Source organism: Mirounga leonina, unplaced genomic scaffold (assembly GCF_011800145.1).
Source record: "Mirounga leonina isolate KUSES-001 unplaced genomic scaffold, KU_Mleo_1.0 Mir_418, whole genome shotgun sequence".
Classification (NCBI taxonomy): Eukaryota; Metazoa; Chordata; class Mammalia; order Carnivora; family Phocidae; genus Mirounga; species Mirounga leonina.
Window position 1 is genome coordinate 8,948,649 of NW_023270739.1, and position 12,674 is coordinate 8,961,322.

Consider the following 12,674-nt stretch of genomic DNA (forward strand, 5'->3'; position numbering starts at 1 on the left):
TTCTCCACCCAGCCATCCATTCACCCCTTCCTCCCATCCATCCATCTCCCCACCCCGCTTCCTAGTGTCCTGCCAACCGACTTGCCGGCCTGTGTACTAGTCCCACCCACCCATTCATGTCACATTAATAGAGGTGTGTCCTCTGTGCCTGGCACTGCAGCGCCACCTGCTGTGGGAATAACCACCACTACCACTTGCTTTACACCAGGCATTCTACCTACCTTCACTTAATCCTCCCAACAACCTACCCTGTTTGACAGATGGGGGGAGGGGACAGGCTGGACAGCCTCAACTGGACAGTTGTCACATTGCTTGATTCTAACAGCGGCTCTATCAGGGAGGTACTGTCATCACTTTCCAAATGCAGAAACTGGGGCCATGGGTTTGCCTGAAGTCACAGCACTAACAAATGACAGGATTTGCACCCAAGTGCCCTGACTCCAAGTTCAGTGCTCCTCCATCTGACCACCGCTGCCTGTGCTCTGGCCTGGGTGTCAAGAGACTCACTGTCCAGTCCGGGCGGCCACCCTGGTGTGTGACCGTGGATGACAAGTCAGGTTCAGGACCTCAGTTTTCTTGCCCGTAAAAGAGGGGGGTGTGGGAGTGGCTCCTGACGGGCCAGGATTCCTGCAGCTCTTTGTTTCTTCCCGAATCCTCGTCCTCATGAAAGGCCATGAAGGACCAGGAGAGGAGCTGGGTTGGGGGAGCTCGGAGTCCCTGGCCTGGGACATGGCTAAGCCCAGCGTGGACCCACTCATGACTTACCCACTCCAAATATACCACATCAGGGCATGACCTTGGGGGGCCCAGTTCCTGGCTTCAGGGCCAAGCAACACACAACCAGGGAGAAGGGGGGCAGCCCCCTGAGAGGAGAGTCATGTCTGCCACCGGCTTGCTGTGAGGTCTCGACATCTCCCTCAACTTTCTCATCTGCCCAGGGGGCTAGTGATACCCACCTCAGAGGATCAAATGACTTAATGGGATGTGGACACACCCCACATGGCCTCTCCTCTCCCATCCTCATATGTAAATAGCAGGGTTGGGCTTCAGCAGAGGTCCCCACTGGGGACTCATGGGTAGACTACAAGAACCCTGAAACCGTATGTGGTATTTTGTGTGTGCATGTGCAATCTTCTATCAAGAGGTCCATCGTCCATCAGATTTTCAAGAGGTCCATGATATTGCTGCTACTAATCATTTACTGAGTGCCGACCCTGAGCCACTCTAGTGCTAAGTGCTAACACACCTTATCTCATCGAATCCTCAGCAAACAGTGAACCCAATAGAGATCCAGCTCCGGGACTCTGGAGCCTCATTGTCTGCAATTAAATCTTAGCACTATTACTCCTCAGCTGTGTGACCTTGGGCCAATCACCTAACCACTCTGTGCCCCATTTTCCTCAGCTCTGAATTGCATGACGAAGTGCTGCATAGGGTTGCTCGGAGGAGTAAGTATGGTTAACAGAGCTTAGAGCCGTGCCTGCCACTAAGCAAGGGCCCAGTAAATATTGTCTTAAAGTAGATAAGGAAACGGGGGCTCAGAGAGGTTACGGAACTTGTCTGGGGTCACCCAGCTGAGAGAGAGCCCGGATTCTAACCCAGGGGGTCTGACATTGGAGCGCTCATACTTAATGGCTATGCTCAATGTATGCGCTCTCAAAAGGAGCCTGACCTCACGTCACGCTGCCCCAGTTCTGACCTACGGGACCCTAGATCCTCTTGACAAGGGAGGGAGGCTGACCTGGCTCGTCCCCAAGCTTCCCTGCCATTTCTGACCTTGGAGGCTTCTCCCTGTGAGCCCCCAGTCTGGGGGCGCAGACCCAGCAGCTGACATGCCTCTTGAGGAGCGGCATAGAAAGTGCAAGAGCCACAGAGAAGAGTGCGAGCGTGAGCATGTGCGTGCACCTGAACACGTGCACGTCCCCCGCCGCCACCCACAAGGTGCAGCTCCCAGGGCTCCCTGCACAGCCTCCCAGGGGAGGCGCCCCCGCAGGCATCGCTCCTTCCTGGGGCCATGTGACACGGGTTGGGGGGCGTGGGAGGGAGGAGGAGAAGAGCTCGCCCCGACTGACAGCTCTCCCTCCCGGGCAGGGAGCTCTGGGGGCTGCAGCCCTAGCCTCAGATGGCTTTTCTCAGACTGGAGGGGGCAGGGGGGGGAGGGGGAGGGGATGGGCTTTGCTCGGCCACTTCCTGGCTTGCTGTGACATTCGCAAGCCTCTTCACTTCTTTGGGCCTCACTTTGCTCATCCATTAAGTGGGGACAATTGCTGTGACCCCACTGGGTGGGGTGCATATAAAATATGCAGCTCCGAGCAGACTGAGCACCCCAGTTCCTTCGCACCCCACTGCCCCAGAGGCAGAGAGGGACGACTGCTGGTCTGAGACAGGAGGTGGCATCCTTTGGCACCTGGTGGCGGGGGCAGTTTCGTGGAGGCAGGGGCTGGAGACCTGGCAGGGGCTGGGGTGGCCTGTGCAAGTGAAGGAGCTACAGCTCTTGATATCAGGAAAGTTGCTCTATGGCCTTAAGGAGCTGAGTCAACGAGCCTCCTTCCCCCTCCGGGCCTCAGTCTCCCCTTAGTCCAACTGCGTCTCTGGGACCTCCACCAGCTGGACCATCCTGTGGGCTGCAGGGCCAGGGGTTCCACTGGGCAAGGCCGGGGGCTCACTCCTTCAACAAATACCTTCTGATACCTACTCTAAGCCAGGTTCTAGGCACTGGGGGCACGAAGTGGTCAAGGTCATACCTTAGGAAGCTGACATTCCGGAATCTGTGGAATCTCTGAGATTCCACAGAGCGAGTAGGGATGAGCACTTGGGAGGAAAATTGAAGAGGGGGAGTGACTAGGGTGTTGGTCAGGTAGAGGGTCCGAGAAGGCCTCTTCCGTGCGGGGGCACCTTTGAGCAAGACCCTAAAAGAGTTGGGTGGGGACCATGTGCACAGCTGGGGCAAATGCATTTCCGGCAGAGGGCACAGCGCGTGCAAAGCCCTGAGGCTCTATGCTGCTTGGCAAGAAGGTGCTGGGGCCAGAGTGCAGTGAACCAGGCAGGTGGGAGGAAGTGGATTGGGTCAGAGAGGGAAAGGTTGGGGTGGGGGAGGTGATATAGAAGCTGCTTAGGGATCCTTGCCTCCCTGGGCTAGGGAGAGGGAGCATTCTTTGGGGTCATTCCTCCAAGACCCCTGCCCCCAAGGGTAGTAAGCCGCTTGGGCTTAGCAGATGGACAAGAGAACACGCTCTTAAAATCTGGTCCAGCCCCCTTTGTTCACATGAGCCCACACTGCAGATGAAGAAACTGAGGCTTGAACAGGAAAAAGGACTTCCCCCCAGGACCCCCCATCGCACAGTGTGCCTCAACCTTGAGGCATGCCTCCCCACTTTGGCACACTGCAGCCCTCTTTCAAAATGATGTTTGTGAAAATTAGTCTCGGTAAAGATAGCTAAAAAGCATGGGTTGGGATGTTTTTAGCTGCCTGAAAGCTGGATAAAAGGTTCTGTTGTTGCAAAAATGCTCTTCTTGTGTATGCTATAAGCATCCATCAATTTCAGAAATTATCCAGCCTCACTAACTAAAAATGACGGGTGCTTTTTGAATTTCAGATGAAGAGGGTTTTTTGTGTTTTTTTTTTTTTCTGCTGTTGATGGTGGTTTACTCATGTCAGACTTTTTTCCTAGCCTGAGTGTAATATCCTAAATTTCAAGGAGGCAGGGACTGATTCTTTTTCATCTCTTCAGCCCTAGCAATGTAGGTGCACCACTAACATTTACTGAAGAGAAGGTTTTTCCTGAAGGGCCATTCAGAAATCTACAATCATGATTCTCTGTATTCATGTGTAGGGGCAGAGGCATATAGTATGTTTGTAAGATGGATGAATGGATGGATGGATGAATGGATAGATGGATGGATGGATGGATGGATGGATGGATGGATGGATGGATGGATGTAGTTGGGTCAACAAAAAGGCATGTCTTTGGGGCACCTGGGTGGCTCAGTCAGTTGAGCGTGGGATTCTTGACTTCAGCTCAGGTCATGATCTCAGGGTCATGAGATCAAGCCCCGTGTTGGGCTCCACGCTCAGCAGGGAGTCTGCTTAAGGTTCTCTTTCCCTCCTAGAACTAATGATGTAATGTATGGGGATTAACATAAGAATAAAAAATAATAATAATTTAAAAAATAAAAAAAATAAAAAGGTTCTCTCTCCCTCTCCCCCTGCCCTTCCCCCGGCACACACGAGCTCTCTCTCTCTCCCCCCGCCTCTCTCTCTCTCTCTCAAATAAATAAATAAATAAAATCTTCAGGGAAAAAAGACATGTCTTCAAGTTACATGTAGCCAGGAACCACAAGCTTGAGACCTCTGGGCATTAGGGTAAGGAGGAAAAATCATATTCTTAGGGGTAGATTATGAGCTGAAGAAGCAGCCAAAAGCTTGAAAAGAAATTCCAAATCTGGGTCCCCCCCACTCCCAGAGTTAAGATCCAGTCACATCAATGCTACCAGGGACTTGTATTAGTCAGCTCTCACCAGGTTAAGCTGTGTAACAAGCAGCCGCAAAGCTCAGTTTCTTACAGCAACACTATTTCCCACTCCTGCTGCATGTCAGCGACAGGGCCTCAGCAGCTGCAGCTTGGATCCCAGCTGTGCACAGAGTCAGGTCTGTTGCACATGTCTCTCATTCCAGGCCCGCAGCTGAAAAAGCAGCTCTTATCTGGGCTGCATGTTCTCATGACAGAGGCCAGGAGCCCAAAGAGGTGGGAGAAGACTTCCAACACCTCTTCAGGGCTCCACTGGAAACTCCCACACTGTCACTTGGGCCCACATTTTGAGGGGTAAATCAAGTCACAGGGCCAAGTTCAACACCAATGAGCAGGGCTGGGGAGGACTATTTGCTGAACAATAATATTATCTATTACTGAGATTTAGGGGTCTCTGAGTCTGGTGGATTTTAAGCTGTTCTCAGAAACACTCCCAAACTCCTTGAGCCACAGTGAATTAGGGGATGCTGGGATTGGGGAGCCAAGAGCGGACAGGGTTCCCAGACCACCACCTTCAGCAAGAACACCTCCGCGGCTTCTGTCAGATCATTACATACCTTTTAATTTGAAAGCTGCTTTAAAAAAATAAGACGTCTTAAAATAAATAAATTAATAAAAATAAGACATTTTTTAAAAAGTCATTGGTCTAATCCAAATCCCCCACATTATAGAGAGGGGTTCTGAGACCTCAGGAGGAGACAGGTATGACACTGATCAGTGAGTGGCAGAGAACTCTTTGATCTGCACCCAGATGGGTACATGTTCATATATTCATTCAACAAACATCTGCCATCCGCCAACTCTGGGTCAAATTTTGGCTATCGGAGTATTCTCCTTCATTGCGTCTCTATTTTAAAAACATACTTTGCACCTCATTCACCCATTTATTCTTTCAATTGGTATTTCTGAGGGCCTACTATGTGCCAGACCGTGCTTTCAGTGCTAGGGATATAGCAGTGAGCAAACCCAATCTTCTGACCCCAGGGAATTTGCATGCTAGGGGAGACCCAGATCACCAATAAAATAAGCCGCATGTATACAAAGTGGGGTAAATACTAAGGAGAATAATGAAGCAGAGAGAGGAGATAGAGTGCCAGAGGGGATATTTTGAACAGAGGAGCCAGAGAGAGCCTCTTTGACTAGAGATTTAAGCAGACAGACAGAGCAGGTACAAAGGCCCTGAGGTGGGTGTGAAACCAGGGAGTTGGAGGCAGGTAGAAGGGCTGTGCAGGAGTGGGCCAGGAGGCCTGAGAGGGGGCTGGAGCCTCAGAGGTCCCAGGAAGGAGTCTGGCTTTCTTGCCGAGTGGGGTGGGGAGCCTTTGGATGGCTTGCATCCGGGGAGAGGTCTGATCTGCCTTCACACAGGCACAGGCTGTGTGAAGAACCGAGGTCAGGGAGACCTAAGAAGGAGGCTCTTGCCACCACGTGGGGCTCAGAGGGGCTGGTGGCTGGTTTCAGCATGTGGCCAAGATAATCCCAGGCTTGACCCCCACTTCGTAGAGGTCAGAGCCCTGGGAGGGCCGCAGGGGCTGGAACCAGTGAGCAGGCGTGCCGGCTTCTGGCTTCCGGGAGCGACTGACAGTGGACACAGGGTGTCCTCCGGGGTGGGGCCGAGGCCTGAGAGTGCTCATTGGCTGGGATTCGGGCTGCTGACAGGGCCTCTGAAGGCCTCCCCAGTGGCAGCCCTCAGGAAAACTGCCCAGGATGACAGGCCAGGCTGGATCTGTGATTCCCACCACGCTCAGAGCCCAGCTGCATTAGCCACCTAACCCCATCCCCAATCTTGCACCTCTCTAGCACTCTCCCCGCCCCCTCCCTCCCTTGAAAAAGCAAAGGCACTCCTGATTGGGGAGGGGGGGTACTCTTTTCCTCATTTTATTCCTGCCTGGTTATCTCCTTCTAAGCTCAGCCGAACCCCCTCCCCAGGAAACCTTCCCAAGCACCCCTTACTTTGCACTCCCCATTATCTGCTCCAATAACCCTTCCTAAAGTAGTAATTTCCCCCTTTCCCTCCGATTATTTGATTGATGTCTGTCTGCCCCACTCAATGATGAGCGCTGCGAGGGCTGTCTTTCATTTTGGGGGTGAGCTGGGGGGGGTCACTGTTGTCTTCCCCACTCTAGCAAGTTCCGTGTACGTAATAACTCAGAAAACATGAGTTTCCTGCCTCTGGGGTGTTTTCAAGTCCTGTCTCCCCCAAGGGCCAAGACCTGACGGCCAGGAGCTGTCTTGGGATTGGGGTCCTGGGAGATTTTTTTTTCCCCAGTGTCTTTATTGTGGCAAAACACACATGACATACAATTTTTCATTTTTACTATTTTTAAATGTACAGTTCAGTGGTATGTTCACATCACTGTGTGGCCCTCGCTACTGTCCATCTCCAGAACTCTTTTCCTCTTGCAAAACTAAAACCTTGCGCCCATTAAGCAATGATCCCCCACCCCCCACCCCAGCCCCTGGCGACCCCCATCTACTTCCTGTCTCTAGGAATGTGACCTAGTCTCTAGGGACCTCATACAAGTGGAATCAAACAGCCTCCTCCCCCACAGTCTGGTACCTGGAGATCTGTCCCTCTGCCTTCTGAGCATGGGTTCCCAGCCTGGCTGCTCTTGCCCACTGTGCTCCTAAGGAGGGCACCTGGTCCCTGACCAATTTCCCCACTGGGCCTCAGTTTCCTCATTTGTAAAAGAGGAAAACCCAAAACGCCTACCACAAGCAGGGCAGTGAGGGAGAGATGAGGTAAGGGATGTGGCAGTAGGCCCCCAATCAGTGCTGGTGGATCTGAGCTGAATTGGAGGTGACTGCTTGCATTTCCTGAGTGACTCTCCAGGTCCTGCCCCTCAAGAAAGAGGTGAAAGAGTTCCTGCCAGGGCCCAAGGAACCAAGCAACACCCCAAGAGACACCACCAAACCACATGCCCAAAATATCACCGTGCTCGCAGCCTCCAAGAGGGCCTCCAATGATCCTGGCCTCCTGGTAGTCACGCTGTGGTGCGGTCTCCTCCACACTGAATAACCAGCTGGATATTGCAGCAAGGATGTGTGTGATTTCTGGGGCTGAGTCGTAACAAATACTGTGGCTTCCTCCTCGCTCTCTGGGACTGCTCAGTGCGGGAGAAGCCGGCTGCCATGTTGTGAGGGACGCCCAGCCAGTGGCCAGAGTCAGTGGCCCGCCGTGTGAGGGACCCACCTTGGACGTGGGTCCTCCAGTCCCAGTCCAGCCTTTGGATGAGGGCAGCCCCTGGCCGACTTTTGACTACAATCCCATGAGAGCCCGGGAGCCAGGACCACACAGCTAAGCTGCTCCCAGATTCCTGACCCATGGAAACTGTCTGGATCATAAGTGTTTATTGTTGTTTTAGCCACTAAGTTTTGGGATGATTTGTTACACAGCAACAGATGACCGATATCAGCCACCTCATCCTGCCAAGTGTGGCTGCCACTAGCCTTTGGATGCGTCTCAAAATCAGCTCAATATCCAAAGAATGAAGATTTGTCCTCACAATGGTTTTGGGAAAGGATGTCAGCCAAGAGGGATTAGCGCAACCAACTGGTATCTGTGGGGCTTTTGGAGTTTATAATGAGATTGTGGGGCTGAGGGGGGCTGTGTAGGACAAATGGGGAAGCAGTGAGAAGGACAGGGCTGACAGAGCCTAGGGAGAGGAGTGAAAAGAGCCCAGATTTGGGCATGAAGACGCGGCCTCTGTTGCTCACTAGCCACATGACCTTGACAGGTGACCCGGGCTTCTGGGCCTCCATTCATTGTTTGTCTAATAGACTTAGCTGACAGCACCATTGTGAGGTTGTCAGTCTGGTCCCTGACAGCAGCCAGAAGGATCTTTTTAAATTGCAAATCCAATCGTGTCATCCCTTGCTTAAAACCCATCAATGGCCTCGCACTCCCCGGACTTCGGTCAGCCTGTGCTCTCTCCCTCCCCCTCCCCGCCCTCCCTCTCCCAGATTTAACTACACACCCCTCCCCTGGTTTCCTGAAGATGCCACACTCCATCCGGCCTGTGGGATTTCTCCACCTGGAATATGCCCCCCTTCTGCTTGCTAACACGTCCGTACCCTCCAGGTCTCGGCTCGCGTGGGAAGCCCTCTCTGACCACTTAGTCTGCGCCTCACGGCCCTCACCGACAGGTGCATTTGTGTGATAGGGGATACACGTGTGTCTCCCCACAAGTGAGTGAGCCCCACACGGCAGCGGCCCGGCCTCATTCCTGGCTGTACGCACGGGCCGACTCATTGCAGGGGCTGAAGTGCTTGTGTGCAGTGGGTGAATGAGCAGAGGGTGGTCCAGCCTGGGCAAATCTTAATTTCTATCCACTCCCCACCCTTGGATTCCACTCTGACCTCAGGAGCCCCCAAGGGACTCAGATCTCAGGCTGAGTAAACCTTCCAGGGGCCAATGCTTCCAGATTTCTATTGGTTCCAAACTTTGGTGGAGCATTCACAGTATCTGCAGACTTTTCCAAAAAAGCTGATGCCTGAGTCCCACACTCAGAGATTCAGGTGTAGATCTGGGCTGCACTGGACATCAGAACTACAAGATCCCCCAGGCCAAGCCTCGGAACCACTGCCCTGGCCGGAGGGGAGACCAGGGGGGCCTAGCAGAGCACTTCTACCTGGAGCCTGGACTGTCTCACTGTGCAGGACTGTGGGGCTGGAAATAATGAGAGAAAACCAAGAGGCTATGATGTGCTAGACACTGTTATATGGACTCTCCTTAATTAACTCGTGTAATCCTCAGAAGAGTCCGATGAATAGGATGGTCCATTTCACAGATGGGAACACTGAGCCTGGAGCTACGATGTAACTTGCACACAGTTTCCCAGCCACTAGGTGGCAGAAGCAGGACTGGAACCCTGGGTAGTCTGGCTCTAGTGTCCAGTGCTTGGCCATTCCCCTATCCTGGCTAGTGAGTGTTGAGAGGTACCCACTGACTCCCATCCTTTGGGGGGCTGATGTGGGTGGGGCTGCTATCCATGTGATGTCTCAGTCTCCAGCCGAACGGATGTGCCCTGAACCACCAGCAGGCATCACAGAGCCGGGATCAGACAGGCGCAGCTGACCCATTCTGGGCCGGGCCAGGCTTCTCCAACACTGGAAACGTCCCCCTGGTGATAGAACCCCGTGTCAGCCTTAGGAAGAGACAAGTCGCTATGGAAACCACGGGACTCTACAGCCACAGCACTGGCTGGCTTCGAGGAAAACTGTCTATGACTCCCCGTTGAGGCCCGGCTGTGAGGCGGCCGAGGGGGCTCTGGCTAATTGAGCCCCCAGTTTGGCCAGGATGTCAGGTTAACTCAGCGCGCAGCAGCCTGGGACCGGCCCTCCTCCCTGCCATGCGCACAGAGACGCTGTTTCCAGCCCTCCCGTGGGAAGGTGCGTTGGTGGGGGAGGTCTGCGGGTGATTGACGTGTGGGGTTGAGTCTTTAATTAAAACAGGCATCATGTGCCAATCAGAAGAAAAGAAAGTTCACCTTGAAGCTGGGGTCATTATCCTGAGCATGATTTCAAGAGTTCTTTCCCATGGAGGGGAGCGTGACCTCGTCTAATAGCTGGGCCCACATCCTTCCGAAGCTTCCCTGATCTGTCCCGGAGCCCAGCATCTGACAGCGTGAGGCCAGTGGGCAGACCCAGCCCGGCACCACACGCTAACAGTCAACACCACTGGCCCTTAATGAGCACCAGATCTGTGCTCCTCAGCCCTGGCGTCTGTTAGAAGCATCTGGGCAGTTGTTTTAAATCACCCACGTCTGAGCCTCACCCCGGTCCCATTAACAGAAATCTTCAAACGTGGCACCCACGCCGTGCTACTTGGTAAAGTGCAGCCAGGGCTGAGAGCAAGCCCAGCCCCCTCTTCCTACAAAATGGGAAACTGAGGCAAAGGGACCTGCCCCAGGCCTCCCAGTAGAAAGGAGCCCCAAGGCCGGCTCAGTGCACCTCAGGGCCCCAAAGGTGGAGGTGGGGTGAGGAGCTGGCTCGGCAAAGGGAGGTAGGTGACACCAGCGGCAGGGGGGGGGGGACCCAGAGTCAGGGAGGAAGAGGGGGGAGCTCTGAGAGAAGATGCCATCATCCCTACCCCAGCCAGGAACTTTGGGTGCAGTTTGGGGGAGCCAAATCTCAGCCTCAGCCTACCTTTTAAAAAAAAACCGTGGAAGAGCATTAGTCTTTTGTAGTAAAGGTGTAGTCACCTGGGAGCTTGTTAGAAAGAAATCTCAGGGCCATTCCAGACCTACTGACTCAGAGTCTGCATTTTAACAAGATCCCCAGGCGATTCATATGCATGTTCAAATTGGGAAGCCCTGTAGTCATGGGCCCTGGGACGGAAGCTCCGACACTTGAATTCTGGTTAGGTGACCTAGGAAAGTTCCACAATTTCTCCATCTGCTAGATAAGGGGACCGGACTTCCAATGTCGAAGCTGGAAGGACAAGAGACAGGGAGCGGAGTGGCTAGGGGTGAACAGCTAGAGTGACAGTGGCTTGAAGCAAGAGCAAGGCTCCCAGTCCAGCGAATCTCCCTCCGCTGGGTCCCCTCCTTGCCGGGAGCTTGGCGGTGGGGGGTGGGGGTGGGGGTGGGTGCTGCAGACACTCCGAGAGGCCTCCAAGTTCTTTCTATATGTCATTTTGTTCCAGCAGGTTCTTTGCTAGAAATCACGTTACCCATCTGTAAAACCCCGGGGTTTGGTTCCAGTCCCATGTCTTTGTGATCTAATAAAATAACAAAAGACATCAAAACAAAAGTTGGTGCCAAGAGAAGTCATTTGAACTAGAGGAAAAAGAATGATAGGTCTACCTTCCTCCTCTTCCTCTTCCTCCTCCTCACTTGTTCTAAGCAGCGTATTGTGCCTGCCTTTGGCTGCATGCCTGTGCACGTTGTGTGCAAGAATGCCTGTCCGTGTGTGTGCTATATGCGTGCACGTGCACGAGTGTGCGAAGGGTGTGCCTTGCATGCATGCATATTGTGTGTGCATGTGTGGAGGTGTGGAGGCTGTCCCCGTGCATGCACACTGTGCATGGTGTGCGTGCAAGCATTTGTATGTGTGTGTGCGTGTGCATGATGACTGCACATGCATGCGTGTTCCTGTGCGTGTATGGGGTTGTACGTGTGTGTGTGCACGTGTGGCCGTAGATGTGCACGTGCCTGTGAGCCACGTGTATGAATGTGTGCTCATGTGTGTGTACAAGCATCTGCGTGTGCAAGCATGCTTGTGAACCTGTGTGTGCATGCGTGTGCCTATGTGCACGCGTGTGCTCATACGTCCACGAGCAAATGCATGTGCCTGCATGTGCATTATCTGTGCATGTGTGTGCTTGTGTATGTCTGCGTGCACATGCCTACGTGTGTGTGCGTGTGTGTGTCAGGCCTTATGGAACATTAGATGACTTAAAGGCTGTGCTCCGTAGGAGGGAGGGGGATTAGAAAGCCCCCCAAAGCCTTGATATCCGAGGGGTTAGCATGCAGTGTGGGCTCAGTTCAAGGAACCCAAAGGCCCGTGGCTTATCATCGTTGATATTTTTGATGAGTCCAAAATGTCAGCATGGAACTTAGCTGGTAAATGAGCCTCGCTGGTCACCCAGTGATAAACACTATTTCTTTCAGGAAAATGGCCCTCAAAGAATGCCAGTTGCCGGAGCTAATCATGAAAAGAGAGATGAAGAACATCTGAAACATTCTATCGGCTTTTAGTCTGAAGAGGGGAAGCGGGGAGTGGATTAGAACACCCGGGAAAGTGACTGCCCCCCCCCCCCCGGGCTCCACAGAGGATGCCTCGGGCAAGGCTGCCGAGGGGCGGGTACAAAACTGGCTTTAGTTTTGACGACAAGTCACTGACCCCCTGAGACAGCAGCGTCACATTTCAGCTCTGCTCCTTCTTAGAGGGATGCTCTGTGCTGGAGACGATGCCTGGGGTGCAATTCCTAAAGATCTCTTGTCTTATTTCTTGCATGTGTCAAAAGCCCGGCGAGGGCTTGGGTGGCGCCAAACTTATAAATGCATGGAAATTATTAGTTTTAATATTTTAATGGCTCATCTATATTGAGAGCTGACAATATGGCAGACGCTAAGCTCAGAACTTTTATCTTAAGTATAATTATATTAAGTAGAATAATATGATTTCCCACCTCCGGGAAGTTCT